Source organism: Pseudonaja textilis, chromosome 2, assembly GCF_049901715.1.
Source record: "Pseudonaja textilis isolate UNSWEBS1 chromosome 2, rPseTex1.2, whole genome shotgun sequence".
NCBI lineage: Eukaryota > Metazoa > Chordata > Lepidosauria > Squamata > Elapidae > Pseudonaja > Pseudonaja textilis.
In genome coordinates, this window is record NC_141991.1 from 172,661,318 (window position 1) to 172,671,840 (window position 10,523).

Here is a 10,523-nt window from a genome sequence, read left to right on the forward strand (position 1 = left end):
TTAAGAGAGGACTGTAAAGCACTGTGAAGCAGTATATAAGTCTAAGTGCTCTAACTATTGCTATTCAGTGTACTGAATTTTCAGTGCACGCATCCACATGCACGGAGAGAGAGAGAGAGAGAGAGAGAGAGAGAGAGAGAGAAGCTGTGAGAAAAAATAAGACACATGATTTAAAATGAAGTGGCGGGGGTGAATTCCTTCCCACCCTATGGGTGGTATGTGTCTCTTTCAATCTTGGGTCCTCTACCAGAGGCCTAGGAGTTTGGGATGTTGATGATACATCCCATGAAGAATCGTGTTTTGTCAAGGCACTTGCTCTGCTTGATTTTCCTCCCATGTCTGCTGCTCCCTCAGACATTCTCTCAACAGCTCATCTTTGCCATCTCACAGATATACTCCTGGATGCTCTGGGTTTTGTTCAGGACAGTGGCCTTTGACACTCACCAGCTACAAACCCACAGCCACACTTTCTCTCTCTCTCACACACACACACATATACTACTGAAAGATATACAGTATAAGCTACTTTGAATTTAGAGAAACAATAGTTGGAAGAGGGTAGAGAATAAGACACGGAATCATATATTTGTTTAAATTATGCAGGGAATGGGTTATAAGAATAAGTGAAGTGGAAGCGATGACAGCCGGAATCAAAACAAGAGACTGAAATATTAACAATTAAACATACTGTCTGGAGGATACCATCTTGCTAGTTTTAAGTAAGGTAGTCATAGAAGAATTTATAATGAAAGTATGCTAAAAAAAAAAAATCTGAGTTAATGCTAAAAAAAATAAAAACCAGAAAGAGTTGGGTAGCACTTTTTAAGACAACAATCCAGCTTGAAGCAGATTTTCACAGCTAATAAGGAAAAACAAACCCCCACCAACACAATTATAATAACATGGGACGCAAACTCTGCAACAAGCTCAAATATATATTTTTGCCCCCACAGCCACATCATCACCCCATAGATCAATACAATGGCCAAAAAAAATAAAATAAAAAATAAAAATCATGGTAAAGCTGTGAATGCTGGGCCCAAGGAAGAGAATGAAGAAAACTATCTTTCAAAGATGGGGTTTTAAGAGAGCTATTCTGCATACTATTGACTGCAAGTAATGATAAGTCTGTTCTGGATAGTATATAGACTGACTGACATTTTGTGGCAAGGATTAGCAAGAAGGAATGTTATACAAGTAGATACTAGAAAGTTATCATACTTTGCAGGATTGAGAGAAATAGAAGAAGTGGAAGGCAATAGAAATATTGTGGTGGGATTAAAACAACTGGATTGTTCGTGGAAAAGCTATGTTATTACAGGGGATGGGTTGGCAACAAACTGTCTATGCAATCAGTGCAATTTGTCTATATAATCTAGGAACTTAATATGATGACACCAGAGACATCTAATTGCTTTTTAAATAAAAATATGTGCAGTGTATGTATGTGGGGATGTTGTATGATTAAAAAAACCAATGTGTTTGAGAAATTGAAGAAATTCTGGATGCTATTATTGTCACTGCTTTCTTGATGTAGGTTTCTATCAGAAAGAATCACTTGGCTTACAAGATTTTGGGATATTATTGTGTAATGTACAAACATTGATACAGATTTAAAAAAAACAAAACCAAATCCGATCATTTCTTAAAGCATACTAAATCTCATGCTATGTATGTAATTATATCTTGCAGGATTTCAGGTAAAATATATTAGGAGGGAAATGAATCCAATCAACACAAAGAGAAAAACATTATATCTGTAGAAAACATTGATTTTGGCTGGTGTTAAAAAGTCAGAGCACATGGCCATCGTTCTTAGAAGGCCGTTTAATGAGGCAAAAGTTAAAATATTTGCAAGGAAGGATTTATTTCTGCTAAATCAGCAATGTTTTTCCCCATTATTCTTTTATCGCTTTTATGTGTACAAAATGTTTTGTAGTTCATATATTTATATTCATAGCAACCTGTTGATTGAGGGATGAAGGGGAGGGAGAGAAGGTTGGATATACTTCTGTTAATAATTTCATTGGTTTAGCTAGTCATAGGAAGATATTTTGGAACTAATTCTGAAAGTGAAACGCTAGAGATCAGAGAGCGAAATGATCTCTAATGTTTCCTTAGCGAAGCAAAATGGTGATAACTAAATACTGAGTCAGTCCTAAATTTTTAATCCCAATTTTATTATTTGTATAAATAACTCAAGGTGGTGAACATGCCCAATACCTCTTCCTCTTCCTATTTTCCCCACAACAACAACCCTATGAAGTGAGTTTAGCTAAAAGAGAGTGACTGGCCCAAGTTCACCTAGCTAGCTTTCATGCCTAAGGCAGGACTAGAACTGATATCTCCTGGTTTCTAGCCTGCTGCTTTAATCACTGGACTAGACTGGACTGGCTCTCTTAAGAGATTGTTTTGCCTCTGCAGACTGATTTTCCTCATTCCTTTTATTTTTTTCCCAGTAAAATGTGAGAAGCGTTGTGAGAATTGAAAATTGTTTCTCACGTGGACATTATTCCTAGTAATGGTTCTAAGGTTTCTGTCTCTCTGACTTTTTGTAATATCAAACTGTCAGCACATCTGGACCCAGTGCCTTTTCAATTTTAGGTATTTTATGGCTTCTTTAATATTTTGTATTGTTATAGATTTGCTTAATATTTGACTGTGTTCCGTGAACTCTTTGAACTCGAGTCTCCAGTGTTTTGTTGTCAGATGTTGTTTGTTAATTTTGTGCTTGGAATATAGTTCCTTAAAAAAAAATTGGTGAGTTTGTAGTTTTTGGTCTCCTACATAACAATTTGATTCCTTTCTTTATCGCTATTAGCATTGCTTTTTCCTGATGTGTTTATGTTTCCTTCTATACTTGCATTCTCAAAATAATTCTGACTTTTAAAAATTCTATTTGCCAAATAAAAATTACAAATTCGAACAAAGAAACAAAAAAAATCAAAATGTGACAGGGACAACAGGCAAATCAGTGCACTTACAAGGAACTTATTTTATCTTCTTTCAGATTCTTCCATTTCTAATAAACGTAATTGTTGTTTAACTTTTTTGATTCTCTCAATGTCTGTTGTTTTAGATTAGTTTCTCGTTATTTCTTTTTTTCAATTGTAAATCCAGCTATTACATATCCTTTCTTATTTGTTGCAAGCCTTATAAATCTTTTTAGATATGCTTTACTTATCTCTCACACAGTTGCCTGTGTTATCCTGGAGTTGGTTTCATTTTGGAAAAAAAAAAGTCATCTTTGCATGTTTATAATATGTTCTTGATATGTTCCTGACTGTCATTCATCCTCCACTTAAAAGGCAATGGTATTAAAAGCGAGTTGCGATCTGCATATATCATTGAGAGAGTCTTTATTTCCTTAAAAATAGATTTTTATATTTGCAGACTTAAGAGTCCCAATATTTTTCAATTCTTCAATATGTTTGGTGTCTTTCTGAGAAACAAAACACATATAGTGTCTTTCTTCTAGAAACTTTAGTCTCCAAGCATCCATAAAACCCATATCCATGTTTTTTTCTGGGCTCTTTCCTTCTTTTTTTATGTTGGGGTAATCTGTCTTAATACAGATCCAGGATCCCATTCATATTTCTGACAGTGTTTATTTCCCCCATTCACAATATCTACAAGCAAAATGTGAGAGTTGCTACCTAGGCAAAGAGGGCTGAAACCTTCTTCTTTAAGGTCCAGGAAACAAGGTAATATTTGAAAGTGCCTCAGACAGACACGTTCTTGACTTGCAGAACTATAAGGAAGAGGAGGAGGTACAACTTGGAAAATTCTGTTATTGTAGTCAATCTTAAAATATTGCAGCTCTAATTTTCCCGTGGAGTTGTTTTTGTGGTCAGGTCCACCAAGTGGGGCTGATATTTCTGTTTCCAGAAATTAGTCCATCCGTGAATGGAAAAGACAAAAACTCACCTTAGATGGAATATGCAAGTAGTGGACATATTTAGAATGTTGAGAGCTTATTATAGGTAATCGTACAAAATGGCCATCCTGGTAAATGAAGCATCCAATTTACCAGATACTTCATTCAGATCAGCATCTGAATGTACCCTTGATTCCTGATTCAATGAGCAGCAGGTATGTAAAATCTACTTCTATAGGGAGATCTCCTTATTGGGATAATCTCAGCACCTAGCAAAAATTGCATAAATCAATTTTATTTTTGTAATTAAAATGTGCGACAGGATATGGACAGGGGACATCACTAATCTGAAATTGGAAAAATGAGAAATTAAGAAAAAAAGATAAGAAAATGGTAGAACTGTTCTCCCCTATTATAAATGTGGTTTTTCATCATGGGTAAGTAAAACTGTGTGCTTACAAAACATTGATCTCAGGACATGAAAATGCTGTTTCTTCTTTTCTCTAGAGTTGTGCATACTGCAATCTGTGTGTATTTGTGTGTGTGAAGCTAAAATGGATTCTCCCCCTCAACTATAAAAAAATGTTTAGCTATTATCAAGGGTACAATGATTCTAACTGTACCTATAAACTAAAGCTTTATTCAAAAGGTGTTTTTATAGGCAATTTATGCTGGAGTTCTACAAAGTATCAAATACCAAGCATTATTACATATTGTACAAGCCAAATCAGTGACAGCTGTATTTTTCTTCTTTTAGACAAAAACAAAACCTGAAAGCCAATAATGAAGATTGGAGAGCTTTCAAATCTAAAGAAGCATTTCTAGGTATCCTTGTTCAGATAAATAGTTTCCTACAATAATTACATTAATTCCTTATAACTACACACAGAACAAAGCCCGGCTCCTCCAACAACAAATTGCAAAGAGAATTGCTTTGAATTCTTAGAAATCTTAGATCATTCCTTTACCACCAGCAGAGATACAAAAATACTTGTACGTTTTAAATATTTACATATAAAAATCCTTAGTTCAAAGTGACACCGTGAGGAAAAAAACAATCTCTTTGTGTTTTTAAATCAGGAGATTGTTTCTGTCTTTAACTTTATCTCCATATAATCAGAGACAGAGATGAATGTGCATATGCCCAAGTGTGCACATGCACGCTTACACATGTACACTTTGTGTCAAATAATTTTTTTTTATCTATTGTAAGTCTTGAGTTGAGTAGCTCCCATTTATCATTTAAAATATAATTATTGCAGAAAAAGACATTCAGATGGAACAGTTCTGTGTGTGTGTGTGAGAGAGAGAGTGAGTGAGTGAGTGTGTGTGCACGTGTGTGTGTGTGTGTGTGCATGCATGTTTTAAATAAAAACTGGAACCTTTTGGCAAGTTATAAACCAATGTGACATTATTTAAATCATGGTATATGTTTGGAATACTTGATTCGGTATAAAATCACTAAGTATAAGGCAACATTAGAAAGTAAATCAAAGTTAAGTGTAAAAGTGATGCTGATTAGCTTGAACGAATTGGTTTATTTTATTCTCAGCAAGCAAAATCAAGAAAATTATAGTACATGTTTAGACAAACAGTTTTCTCCAAATCAAACAATATTTTAAAATATATTTGAAGTTTAGGGCAAGAGCCTATAGATTTTGTAACAGAATAACCTCTATAATTAAAAAGATTTAAAGGAGAAGTAATGTCCCAGAGATTTCCTGCCATTTAAAGTAATAATGCACTACAGGTAATACTCAACTTACAACCACAATTCAGCCCAAAATTTCTGTTGCTAAGTGAGACACTTGTTAAATTAATTTTGCCCCATTTTACAACCTTTCTTTCCATAGTTATTAAGCAAATCACTGCAGTTGTTAAGTTAGTAACATGGTTGTTAAGTGAATCTGGCTTCCCCATTGACTTTGCTTGTCAGAAGTTCGCAAAAGGGATTCACATGACCTTGGGACACTGGATTCATGTGATCGGTTATGCAACCATTCATAAACATGAGTCAGTTGTCAAATGTCTGAATTTTAATCGTGTGACCATCAGGATGCTGCCACAGTCATAAGTGTGAAAAATGGTCATAAATCAACTCTTAAGTTGTGAGTCAAGGACTACCTGTAATATATAAGGCCCATTTGCAGGAAAAAATATAAATAAGAAAATTGTTTAAAATATATTGTTAAAAAAATGACCATTCAAGAAGTACTATGCATTCTGTACCCAATGGAAGTGTGAAAACATGCATGGAAATATTAGCTCTGTAAATCTCTATATATGATTTATTTGATTTTGTTTTTCTGTGTATTGATTTATTTATTTCCTATTTGCACCAAAGATAAAACTTCCCAAGTAATGGGCTGTTGGTTTGAGTTCCCAGCTTGGTAATTTGGTTGCAAATGTTTTGTCACCATTCCAGGAGATATCATCAGTGCACTTTGAACTGTGCTTATCTGTCAGAATACTGGTCTTTAAATACTTTTTACATGATGCAAATGGCTGTGGATGTTGTTTGTTACTTCTGAGTCATGGTCTGATTGTTTATTGGCTGTTGTGTTACCCAGGCATGGTCTTTGATAGAAACCAGGCCACACAGCTGGAGTTGAGCAGCAGACAAGAGAGTGAAACCGAACCATCACAGATTAACTCAGTGGGTATCTAAGGCTGCATGCTCTTAAATTTTATACCTTTTTAAAGCTCTAGAAGCAGTGTAGGGATGGTGACAAACTCTCCTCACAAATAATGAGGCTGCAAATAAATAGTTGAAAAGCTGTACTGAATGAAGAAATCAGGAATTGGGAAGCTAGCTTGTCATTAAAGCCATAGTGGGCAACCATTTAAATATGAGCCAGCCGTGTGCAGCAGCTGCCAAAAAAGCCAACACAGTTCTAGGCTGCATAAACAGAGGAATAGAATCAAGATCACGTGAAGTGTTAATGCTACTTTATAATGCCTTGGTAAGGCCACACTTGGAATACTGCATCCAGTTTTGGTCACTACAATGTAAAAAAGATCTTGAGACTCTACAAAGAGTGCAGAGAAGAGCAACAAAGATGATTAGGTGACTGGAGGCTAAAACATATGAAGAACAGTTGCAGGAACTGGGTATGTCTAGTTTAATGAAAAGAAGGACTAAGGGTGACATGATAGCAGTGTACTAATATTTCAGGGGCTGCCATAAAGAAGAGGGAGTCAAGCTATTCTCCAAAGTACCTGAAAGCAGGACAAGAAGCAATGGGTGGAAACTAGGAATGAAGGAGAGAAGCAACTGAGGACTAAGGAGAAATTTCCTGGCAGTGCGAACAATTAATCAGTAGAACAGCTTGCCTTCAGAAGTTGTGAATGCTCCAACACTGGGAGTTTTTAAAAAGATGATGGATAGCCAGAGGTGATATTCACAGGTTCTGACCAGTTCTGGAGAACTGGTAGCAGAAATTTTGAGTACTTTGGAGAACCAGCAAATACCACCTCTGACTGGAGATTTTACAGTATCCTTCCCCTGCCACGCCCACAGAACCAGTAGTAAAAAAATTTGAATCCCACCACTGTGGTGTAGGGTTTCCTGCCTAAGCAGGGGGTTGGACTAGAAGACCTCCAAGGTCCCTTCCAACTCTGTTATTCTGTCCTATTCTAAATCATAGAGTAGATCATAGGAATGAAAGATGTAAATACAGTTAATAAGGTAGTCCAAAATCAGGGCTGAAATGTGTGCAAATATTCATAAAGAACAAGTTGTCAGTCAAGTGATGACCAATTATTACCAATAAAGCTAAAGTTTCTTAGGTTCTCTTAATATAATGTTAAATCTTATTTTTGTTCTAGGAAGGCTATTTATTGTCTCCTTTTTCCTAAGAGAAACAGACTTCATCTCCAAACGAACAACCAACAACCATCTGACGACATTGGCACTCAAGACATTTATCAGCTAAGGAGAATGGGACAAGAAAATCCTGTTGATGATGTTACCAAGTCTGGTAATGAAATGTTCAGAAACTAAATTAAAATGAGCTTGGGGAGAAAACCACTGCCAAAGTCTAAAACCCAAGCTACAAGTTTTTTCTATTATTTCAAGGCTTCTTCTTATTTATTTATTTCGTCAAAAGCCTACAATACAACAGAAACAAGAATAAACATAAGTTTAATTATGAGAAATGTGAACTAATAATTGGGGACAATAGGACAGGGACGGTAGGCATGATTGTGCACTTATACTTATCTTTGTAAGTATCTCCTACATTTAGGCCTCGATCATCAGTGAGAATCTGTTGATTTTTACTATCAGAACAATTAGACAGATATACAGGGTTCTGTTCATTAGTAGAAGCATTTCCATTTTGGGGTGAGAATTTAAGTGCTCTCCCAGGACAGCTGACAGCTTTGGGTCTTTTTTTTCTTTTCCTCTGAGGATTCCATGACAACCAAAGTCAACATCAAGTTCTGGAAATTTCATGTTGCTGATAGGCTGGTAAGCCAGGTTTTATTAAACTTGAACCACACCAACAACACAGTCTGATTTACATACAAATCATACAATAACACTGTATGGTTCATTTTATTTACTGAAATATTACCAATAACAACAGTACTTCTATACTGCTCCATAGTGCTTTACAGCTGAGGTAGTATTCAGCAGGTTCTGACCAGTTCTGGAGAACCGGTAGCGGAAATTTTGAGCAGTTCAGAGAACCAGCAAATACCATCTCTGACTGGCCCTGCCCCCATCTATTCTCTGCCTCCCGAGTCCCAGCTGATTGGCAGGGTCTTCTTTGGTTGCCCTGCACAGGAGAACGGAGCTGGAAAGCAGGTTAGTGGGGTCAGGGAAGGAATGGGATTTTGCAGTATCCTTCCCCCAGGAATGGGGTGGGAATACAGATTTTGTAGTATCCTTCCCCTGGAGTTGGGTGGGAATGGAGATTTTACAGTATCCTTCCCCTGCCATGCCCACCAAGCCACACCCACAGAACTGGTAGTAAAAATAAATTGAATCCCACCACTGCTTTATAGCCCTCTCTAAGTGGTTTACAGAGTCAGCATATTGCAGCCAACAATCTGGGTCCTTGTTTTACTGACCTTGGAGGGAGGGAAGGCTGAATCAACTTTGAGCCCATCAGGATCGAACTCCTAGCTATGGGCAGAGTTTACCTGCAATGCTGCATTCTAACCACTGTGCTTATATTAGTATTGTATACTTCTCATAAAAGTAAAAGATACTGCAGTTGTAGTGCTAAAATATTGTTCTCCAACCCTGCCCTGTCCTGCCCCATCACACCCTATTTTACCCCACCCCACCCCATCCTGAGAAATTAATGTTGAAATTAATGGGGGAAAAACAGTCTTATACCTCAAGCTAAACTGGTACTATTGCAACATTTGAAATTGCAAATGCCACAGAGTAAATCCTTGTATTTTTCTTGATGAATTAAAGTATTGAAATAGTATGCCTATTCAGGATTTGATTACATTCTTCTCTAATCCTTGTCCCCAATGCACAGAAGTGATAATACATTTATCAAAAGGTATATACAAGTCTTGCACATAAAAGTATCTTATGATACTTCCATTCTTTACATGGAAAGAAGAAAGAGCCTTGTGTTGTGAACAGCACTGGCAATTAAAAATTAAAAATAAAAGTAGAGAATGATCACAATGGTTTTTCCATTATTGAGAATGGTTTTTGAAAGGAAGAACTGCTTCATCAGAGGATCAATCTAACATTAACTCGATGCTTTATAGAAATTTTTGGACATTAACTCTGTTGTCACCACTGAACACTGAAATTGGCAACCTAGGGAAGAAGGAGTGGCTTAAGAAACATTTGGATAATTTTGGTTTAAAATCAGATTGTTGTAACTGAAATCCTGGGACCATAACTTATTTTGACAAACTTCTCTCACTTTGGATTCCAAGGTTACATCTTTTAAAATAAAAGTTAATGTCTGCTTTTGAAAGTGATTTACTTCCCCAGAAAAGGTGCCCCTAAAATAATGCTCCAAATTTATGAGCAAGAACTTTAACATGCCACGGTCCTATTAAAGCAAATTTTTAAAAACTGCTAGAAGCCTCATATTCTGAATGATCTATGATTAACGTGTTTAGTTATACAACCTAACCTGAAATCTAATGTGAAAAGAACAAACAGAATAGAAAGTGTGGTTTTTGTGGTGAGTCAAATCAAACATACCTAAGGGATCATAATGAAATCTAGGATGGGAAAGAATTAGTCTAAAGAACTATACCAGTCATCATAATACTATTAGTTATTGACATACACAAATGCAAAAGTAAAGGAAACATTGCCAAAACCTTTCAGGATTTTGAAAGGGGCCAACATTCTGTGGAAAATTTTCTGTTTTGCCTGTTTTATCAAGTCAGCACAGTCCAATATGATGTTTCCTTATAAGGAAAATTTATACAATGTGGCTTATTTATTTATTTAATAAAATTTATATAGGCATCCATCTCAAAAAAAGTGATACTGGGTCACTTTTTAATTAAAAATTAATTAAATGTTAACAATTAATTAAAACAATAAATATATTTTTTATATTTATTAATAAATATATATGTTTAAAAAATCATCTTTAGAAAGATGCAAATATAAAAACCACTGGTACAAGGGAAAATGAATTTTAACTGGAGT

At 35.8% G+C, this 10,523-nt stretch overlaps 1 long non-coding RNA gene across 1 annotated transcript; it reads left to right on the forward strand.

Annotated features, from left to right (window-relative positions):
• The first annotated feature begins 4,633 nt into the window (after nt 1-4,633).
• On the forward strand, nt 4,634-7,928 carry LOC148127251 (uncharacterized). Its single transcript, XR_015741476.1, has 3 exons — nt 4,634-4,702; nt 6,448-6,533; nt 7,737-7,928. It is a non-coding gene; the product is annotated as an uncharacterized LOC148127251 (long non-coding RNA).
• Nucleotides 7,929-10,523: the final 2,595 nt, after the last annotated feature.